Source organism: Austrofundulus limnaeus, unplaced genomic scaffold (assembly GCF_001266775.1).
Source record: "Austrofundulus limnaeus strain Quisiro unplaced genomic scaffold, Austrofundulus_limnaeus-1.0 Scaffold121, whole genome shotgun sequence".
Taxonomy (NCBI): domain Eukaryota; kingdom Metazoa; phylum Chordata; class Actinopteri; order Cyprinodontiformes; family Rivulidae; genus Austrofundulus; species Austrofundulus limnaeus.
The window spans coordinates 613,958-622,072 of record NW_013952523.1 but is presented as its reverse complement, the minus strand read 5'-3'; the positions used below and the strand labels follow the sequence as shown (position 1 = coordinate 622,072).

The window sequence follows — 8,115 nt, the reverse complement described above, 5'->3', positions numbered from 1 at the left end:
TTTTCACCATTTTTGTACTGTTAATGGTTGTATAGCACCTTGTGAATATATTTCTGTGAAAGGCGCTTTTTAGATAAAACTTTACTTACTTACTTACTTAGTCGTTTAGTCCATTATTTTGGAAATCCTAACTGCTCACTTTAGCTCAGTACTTTTACTTTTGATACTTAAATACAGTAAATGTCAGATACTTTAAGACTTTTACCCAAGTAACACTTTTAAGAGTCAATTCAAGTCACTTTGATTTATATTGCACATTTAAACCAACCACATTTGGCCAAAGTGCTTCACGTTACAACTAGTAGAAAGACAAAACAGAATGCAAAGTTAGGAACAATAAAAAAATATAATAAACATAAAACAAAACTATAAAGTGAAAATAGTCAACTGTCATGCTGAGTTAAAGGCTTTGGAAAACAAGCTTGTTTTAAGATGAGATTTAAAAACACCAAGAGGAGACTTAAACCTATACCAAAGTAATTTAATGGTAAGATAGTTGTACTTTTACTCAAGTATTACTTTGAGGTACTTTGTACAAAAACTTTTTCACTAGCAAGGACCACACCATGGTAAGAGTTTAAAATTTTTATTGAAGGAAAGGGGTCGAAGGGTAGTGGGGATGAAGGAAGGGGTCGAAGTGTAGTGGGATGAATGATGAGGCATTTGGGGAGGTACGTCGAAGGAGGCTTGAGGAGAAGACTCAAAGTGGGGCATAGTCTCCAGGAAGGATGCTTTCCTGAGCCTGCTTTGGACCCTCCAGCTGGAACCTGAAAAGGAATGGATTAGGAGGTAGTTTGAGGTAGGGATGGAGGAGAAAGAAAGAAGCAGAGATGGAGGGATGAAGGGATAAAGGGATGAGGAAGGGATGACGGGATGAGGGGGGATGGAGGGATGAAGGGATGAGGGAGGGATGAAGGGACAAGGGAGGGATGAAGGGACGAGGGGGGATAAAGGGATGAGGAAGGGATGAAGGGATGAGGGAGGGATGAAGGGACAAGGGAGGGATGAAGGGATGAGGGAGGGATGAAGGGACGAAGGAATGAGGAAGGGATGAAGGGAGCGAAGAAGGTGACACAATGAGGCCTTACAGAGGGGCTTAAGTGGGGTGAAAGGGGAGGGTGGGTGTCGAGACAGCGAGCTAAGGGCAGACGCGAGGTGAGGCGACTTTAAATAGAAGACGACTGATTGCTGCAGGTGATGGGCGTGGTCCTGCTCCCGAACCTGTTATTGTCTTAACTTCATTTCACTAGCAAGGACCACACCATGGTAAGAGTTTAAAAATTTTATTGAAGAAAAGGGGTCGAAGGGTAGTGAGGATAAAGGAAGGGGTCGAAGGGTAGTGGGATGAATGATGAGGCGTCTGAGGACGTACGTCGAAGGAGGCTTGAGGAGAAGACTCAGAGTGGGGCATAGTCTCCAGGAAGGATGCTTTCCTGAGCCTGCTTTGGGCCCCCAAAAGTATCAGGGATGAAATGCCCCGAGTCGAGAGTGCGCATGATAAAGTTTGAAGGGATGATCGCAGATGTAAGTGCGGTATGCTTGGCACGACCAGCAACCTAGGATCTGAATAACGTGGTCGGGGATCCCTGAATAGGAAGCTGAAGAGGCAGCTCCTATGCGAAAGGAGTGGATGGAATAAAGGGCTGGAGAGATGCCTGCTTTGCTCAGGACTTGATGGAAGTGTTTGGCGAACCAGAAACGGGTGGCCTGGCAGCTTGATTCTGTAATGAACAGAGGGTCGAGGGGAGAAGCCTTAGCTCTAATGTGAGTTTGCACGTAATGGGCGAGAGGTTCATAGGGGCTGAGAAAGGAGCTGAGACGAAAGATGTGAATAGGAAAAGAAGTTCCGAGCTGGTCGGTTTTACTTTTCCTGAGGTTGTAAATCAGGGTGTCCTGACTGAGGAAAGAAATGTCTGAGAGACATGGGTGGATGGAAGGGTCGTGTTTGGAGGCAGAAGGGACGAATTCGGAGCAGCGAAGGAAACCGAAGAAAGCCAACAGAAACATGCATTGTAGTGTAAGGTCTACGAATGGAGATGTATGGCCGGAGCGCAGGGTGAGGATGCAGCATGTGAGGAGACCGGTGGTGAGCGGAAGACGCCGTGGGAGTGAAGGGGGCTCCTGCTTTTCAAGTCCTTTGAGCAGCATGGCTATGTGGCTGTGGCTAAGGGCTGGACAGGAGTTGCTTGTGGCCAGCTTAAAGAAAAAATTGATACCCGAAAGGTAGATTCGGATGGTGGAAATGCAAATTCAAAGAACGGAATGTGAATGGGTGATGAAATGACAGATGGACATGGTATGGAGAGTGGGAAAAGGTAAATTGTACATTACGTGGTATGATTTGAAGCTGAGCCAGCCTGTCAGATATGCCAAGAGGGTGCGAGGGGCGAGGCTGTTGAGGATGGCTTGTTGTGAAACGTGGGAGAGGCTGGCAAGCTGCGGAGTCAGTTGAAGATTGTGGTTGAAAACAGAGGGACCGGTGTCAGATGAGGGTCTGCTGTAGGCGCCAATGCCCTGAATTTCTGGAAGGAGAAATGAGAGAGCGCATAAGCAATGCGGTTATAATAGCCTGGAACGTGAGCTGCCCTGAGCAGAAACTGATGTTGAGCTGAAACTAGTGTAAGTCTGCGCATGAGTTGCATGATGGCTAAGGAATGAAAACGACCTTTGTTAATTATTTCGACTACAGCTGTGTTATCAGAATGGATGAGGATGGAGTGCTGGGACCATTCGTGCCCCCAAGGAGAGCTGCGATGACAACGGGATACTGCTCATACAAAGCAGAAGAGGGAGAGGCCAAATCTGGTTGCAGGGAGTCAACCTCCGGGGGCCAAGTGGAGGCAAACCATCTGCTTTTGTGAAAACCGCTGAACCCAATGGAGGGGGCGGCATCTGTGTAGAGCTGAATGTCGTCTGGATGGGAGATGAAATCATTGTAAAAGAAAGAGATGCCATTCCAGGAAGACAGAGAATGGTGCCAGAGCTTCATTTCCATCCTGCAGGCATCGTCAAGGGTAAGACGGCCATGGAGTGATGGGATGCTGGCAGCAGTGGATAAAAGATGGGAAATGAAAGATTTCCCCTGGGGGATGATGCGGATGGCATAATTTAGGTGGCCGAGAAGAGACAACAGCTGATGTTTGGTGCAGGAATCTATGAGCATGAAGTTAGAGAGGATCAAGGTGATGCAATGCACCTTCTCGGGAGGTAGGGAAGCCTGAAAGGAGGAGGAGTCTAGGGTGATGCCTAAAAACTCCTATGAAGTAAGAGGACCGATTGTCTTTTCTTCGGAAAGAGGAACGCCTAGATCTGGTGAGGCATGGATGAGAGCGCAGAGCCCTGAGCAAGGTGAAGAGGAGGGAGGGGTGATGATAAGAAAGTCATCCAGAAGGTGGAGAACGTAAGGGAGCCTGAAATTATTAAGAAGGATCCAGCAAAGAGCTTCGGACAGTGAATCAAAAATCTTGGGGCTCCTTCGGCAGCCGAAGGTGAACCGAACTGCAAAGTAGTAAGTGCCCTTCCAATACACGCCAAAAAAGCACCAGAAGTCTGGATGAATGGGCAAGACCTTGAGAGCGCTAGTAATGTCCGCCTTTGAGAGCCAGGCTACACTGCCCGCCAGACGAATGAGGCGGATGGCGTGGTTGATGGTAGCGTATTGCATGGAAAAGTCTGAGAAAGGGATGAGACTATTAATGCTTGGTACGTGGGACCCGTGAGGGGYGGACAAGTCAATGATCAGCCTCTTCTTGCCTGAGTATTTTCGGGTGGCAATGCCAATGGGGCTGGCACGAAAGACGGAGAAGGGGGGCTGGCTGAAGGGACCAATCATGAATCGGTCCTGGACTTCTTTAGCTAAGAGGGCATCAACTATGTCTGGCTCAGAGAGGGCAGACTGAAGTTTGCCGCAGTGGGTGGTGGGATCTGGGAGGGTCACTAGACCTGGGTGAAAACCAAAAGTGAAGCCATGAATAAGAAACTCAACGAAATCCCGATCAGGATGGTGTTTTAAGGCGGAGAGTAGAGTACTCACCTTAATGGGAGTGGCCAGGTGGCGTGCTAGTCAGGTGGGGTTGTGGGGACAGGAGGACCGGGCGTGAGCGCCGCCGCAGAAGGAGCAGGTGTGCAGAAATCTGAAACTAGAAACAGAGCAGCCCAGGTCATTGAAGTTGTTGCACACCATGCGACCGCCTTGGTGGAGGATGGAGCGGCCGCGTTTGTCGAAGCCCCTGGGGGGAGGGGCAACGGGCCTGCGCTGAACAGGAAGGGACTTGGGGATCGGGGGAGGGGGTGGGGCGGTAGGAGACAAACGTTCAAAAACAGAAGGGCCACGGGTGGTGGAGGATCGAGAACGGAGGGGCATGACGAAAGTGCAGGCGGTGGCGGGGTGTGAAGGAGCGCCACAGAGACTGCATCTAATGGAAGCTCGAGCAGCGAAGACACGGCAGTAGAGCTCTGAGTCCAGAGCACCCCAAAAGGTCCCCTGGTTAAACTGGGCTAACCGACCTGCTGCCTGAGTGGCAAAATGGACATGGTACTCGTAAAAGGCTATGCCTCCGAAACGGAGTGCCATATCGCGCACGATGGAAAGATAATCGTCGAACTCTGAACGGCGGTCGGGGAAAAGGGAACAAATTGTGTCCCTAAAGAGTGAGAAGGCCAAAGTGAACTCGGTTGGGGTGAGTTCCTTGGAACGGGAGACTGAGGGTGGCCTAGTTGCATGGGCCCCAGGCTGGTTAGCAGCTCGTGGGGCAGGCTGGAGTGGCTGAGGGAGAGCTGAAGGAGTAATGCTAAATCAACACAATTACCATTCAGAATCTGCTGGCGCAGAGCAGGGGAAACTGGGGAGGGGCGAGTCAGGGTTGTGGGGTGGGGCGAAGTGGGGGTACTGCTGTGGATAGAGAGTAGTGGTTAGAATGATGGGATGGAACATAGGATGTCGGGAGAAAGGGATTGGGGAAGGAAAAGGGGAGAAATGAAGGCGCAGGAGGTGTAAAAGGGGGCCCCGAGATGGCCGGTCGTTGAGCCGGGGCTGCAGATGGTAAAGGTAGGGATGAAGGAGGTGGATGAGGAGCTTGAATGTGCTCGCTAGAAAAGGGGAGGGGAGCAGAAAAGGGTTGAGAAAGAGATGGGAGGGAAGAAAAAGAGACAGAGGGATGAAGGGATGAATGAACGAAGGGGATGAGTGAGGCCTGACTGGCCTGGGGTTGAACGACAGGGTCAACGTGGGAGGGTTGGGATGAGGAGGGTAAAGAAAGAGAAGGTACAGAAACGACAGGGGGTGATACGACCTGACTCCCACTAGGGGGGAGCTGTTGGCGCTGGCATGGACCCAGCTGGAGTTGGGGCTGTGATGTCACCGCTGAAGACGGAGGCGGAAGTAGTCTGGTAAGCGGGTTGTAGCTGGATCGTTGTAGCTGGATCGTTGGAGCTGGGTGCCGATTTTTGAATGGCTGAGCTGTAGAGGAACATTGAAGATGAGTTGAGATGAGCAGTTGAAAGAGGGTGGACTTGGAGGATGAGTGGTTGAAAGGAATTCCTCTGTCCTGCAACGCGCTACGGAGCTCCGCTGCAGTCCATCCTGCGGGAGCAAGGCGGCTTGTGGGTGCGGATGAGGAACGCCGTGTCCGGTGGGTGCAGCAGGTCGGGGAGAAGCGGGATGAAGAGGCCAACTGGAGCGGCGGAGGAGCTCGCGGCCGCTGGGCTTGGCCTCGGACTGAGGAGCGGCAGAGGGTGGAGGCGCTGGAGTTGATGCAGGTTGGGAAGAGGACGGCTGCGGTGGGTAGGGCTGTTAACGGGCACGCTGGTGAGGGATCTGCCTGATGACATAAGGTGTGGGAAATTCGCGGGGCGGTTAGAATCTGAAAAGGGGGTCGTCCGAATCGGGATCCAGGAAGAGGACATTCATGGTGAGTTGAGAAACTCTGTCTTTTCTTTCTTTTCTTTTCTGAAAACACTTGCACGGTACGAACGCGTGTCGAGACAGCGAGCTAAGGGCAGGCGCCAGGTGAGACGAGTTTAAATAGAAGACAACTGATTGCTGCAGGTGAGAGGCGTGGTCCTGCTCCCGAACCTAAGTTAATGTCTTAATTTCATGACAAGAATCTGAAGAAATTAAACACAGAGTACACAAACTGGATCAGCTAGGCAGACAGAGGATAAAAGATAAGTAACATTTACTTACAAAGTGATGTAAAAAGGGAGAATGGGACTGGAATCAAAGTGTAGAGAAGATGAAGGCGAGAGTTGAATATCTAGGTATCAAGATGAAATGTGATTCTTCAGAAATTAAATCCAAGTCCTTACATGTCTGCTCTTATTTTCAGACATCGGAGGGTGAAAATCCAGCAAAGGTTCCAAAGAAGTCGGGATGTGGATAAAATATTTTATTCCACGTAGATATCAAATCTGACAGTGGATTCAAATTAATTAATTGATTAATTAAGTAATTAAAAACTTTACAAAATAACACCAAAAATATACGATTATCTCAAGTTTAAAGTAAGTTATAAATGTTTAGGTGAAATCAGCCTCATGATTTCTGCTGCAATTCATAGCTGAACCAATAGAGCCTTTGTGACCATTTTGCCTCATAACTTCCTTAATGTTCAAGATGTTTCTAGGAAATTTTAGGAAAAGGTCTACACTCTGCTTTTTGTATGAAGCATTTTATATCCTAAAAACAATAAAAACATAAAATCCAATGAAAAAGTAGAAGGAAAAAATATTTTAAAAGGTTCATGTCACCAAACTGCAACATTGAATCAACTTGATGTGTCTTTGAAAGCCAGGAAATAAATACCACTTAAAAATCATGTAGATATTTGTTCTGTAAACAAAGCTCCTCAACCAGTGATAGCATGAAATGTGTCAAGTGATGAAGGCAAGCATCAACACACTGTTATCTGTTGCTATTCTCAGTTTAATTCAACAACTTTATTCATTTCTTAAAAACAAAACAAATTCTATATTCAATAAAAAGTTAGAAATACACAAATCACAAATAAAATAAAATGAAAGACAGCAGAGAAAAAATCTTATGTTATCTGCCCCTTTTCCCCCAAGATTCCACAGCGAGACAAAAACAGTCTACAATATTTCAGATCAGAATCAAATTTGGAACAAAGGCAGATAAGAAAATGTTCGTCATGTAAACTCACCTTTTATGGGGCCACTAGAAAGACTCAGATGATTGAACTTGATCATATTGTCAATGGCTCTTCAAAACGTATTGACAGAAATGTAAGACTCAAAAATGAGTCTAACTTCCTGACATCATCACGATTTGTTGAAACTTGTAGAAATAGTGAAACAAGAGCAAATAACATTGCACAAACTGCTTACAGCAGTTAAGGAAGAAAATGTTAGCTGCTGACTATATGTCAATGTAGTGGTCACCCCAAGTGGAATAAACAAGAAAACTCTCTTTGACCTCAGGTCCCGGATGAGCCCTCAATATGTAAGGGTTTCTTTACCAATATGTAAAAATCTCTTACACCCCTTATAACTAAAGTTATAAAGAAATTGTTTATTCAATTCAATTCAATTTATTGTCATTATACTGAAACAGGGTTGTACAGTGCAACGAAATGCTTTTAAGCTAGATCTCCAGTGCAGTAACAAAGGACATAGTGCAGACAATACAAGACATAACGTGCATAAACATTAGACACAAACATAAATACACAATCGTGTGTATGAAGTGAACTAGGTATGGACAACAGACAGTCTATGATTGTTCAGGTTGTGGCTGGAGTGGCTGGGGTCACCAGTTTAACAGCATGGGGAAAGAAGCTGTTCTTGAGTCTGGTGGTTCTGGCTCTGATGATCCTGTRCCTTYTTCCAGATGGCAGGGGTTGAAACAGGAAGTGGCTGGGGTGGGTGGGGTCAGAGGAGATAATGATGGCTTTCTTGACACATCTCTTGTTGTAGAGGTCCTGCATGGGTGGGAGGGCAGCTGCAGTGATGAACTGAGCAGTCTTCACTACTCTCTGCAGAGCCTTGTGTTCAGCAGCAGTGGCACTACCATACCACACTGAGACAGCTGCTCAGAATACTTTTTGCAGTGTCTGATTAAGGCTGAGTCACACTACAAGATTTTAAAACAGTCAGCCG

General features: G+C 47.4%; 1 pseudogene; it reads right to left on the bottom strand.

Annotated features, from left to right (window-relative positions):
• Positions 1–2,275: 2,275 nt before the first annotated feature.
• Positions 2,276–4,573, bottom strand: LOC106522105 (uncharacterized; annotated as a pseudogene).
• Positions 4,574–8,115: the final 3,542 nt, after the last annotated feature.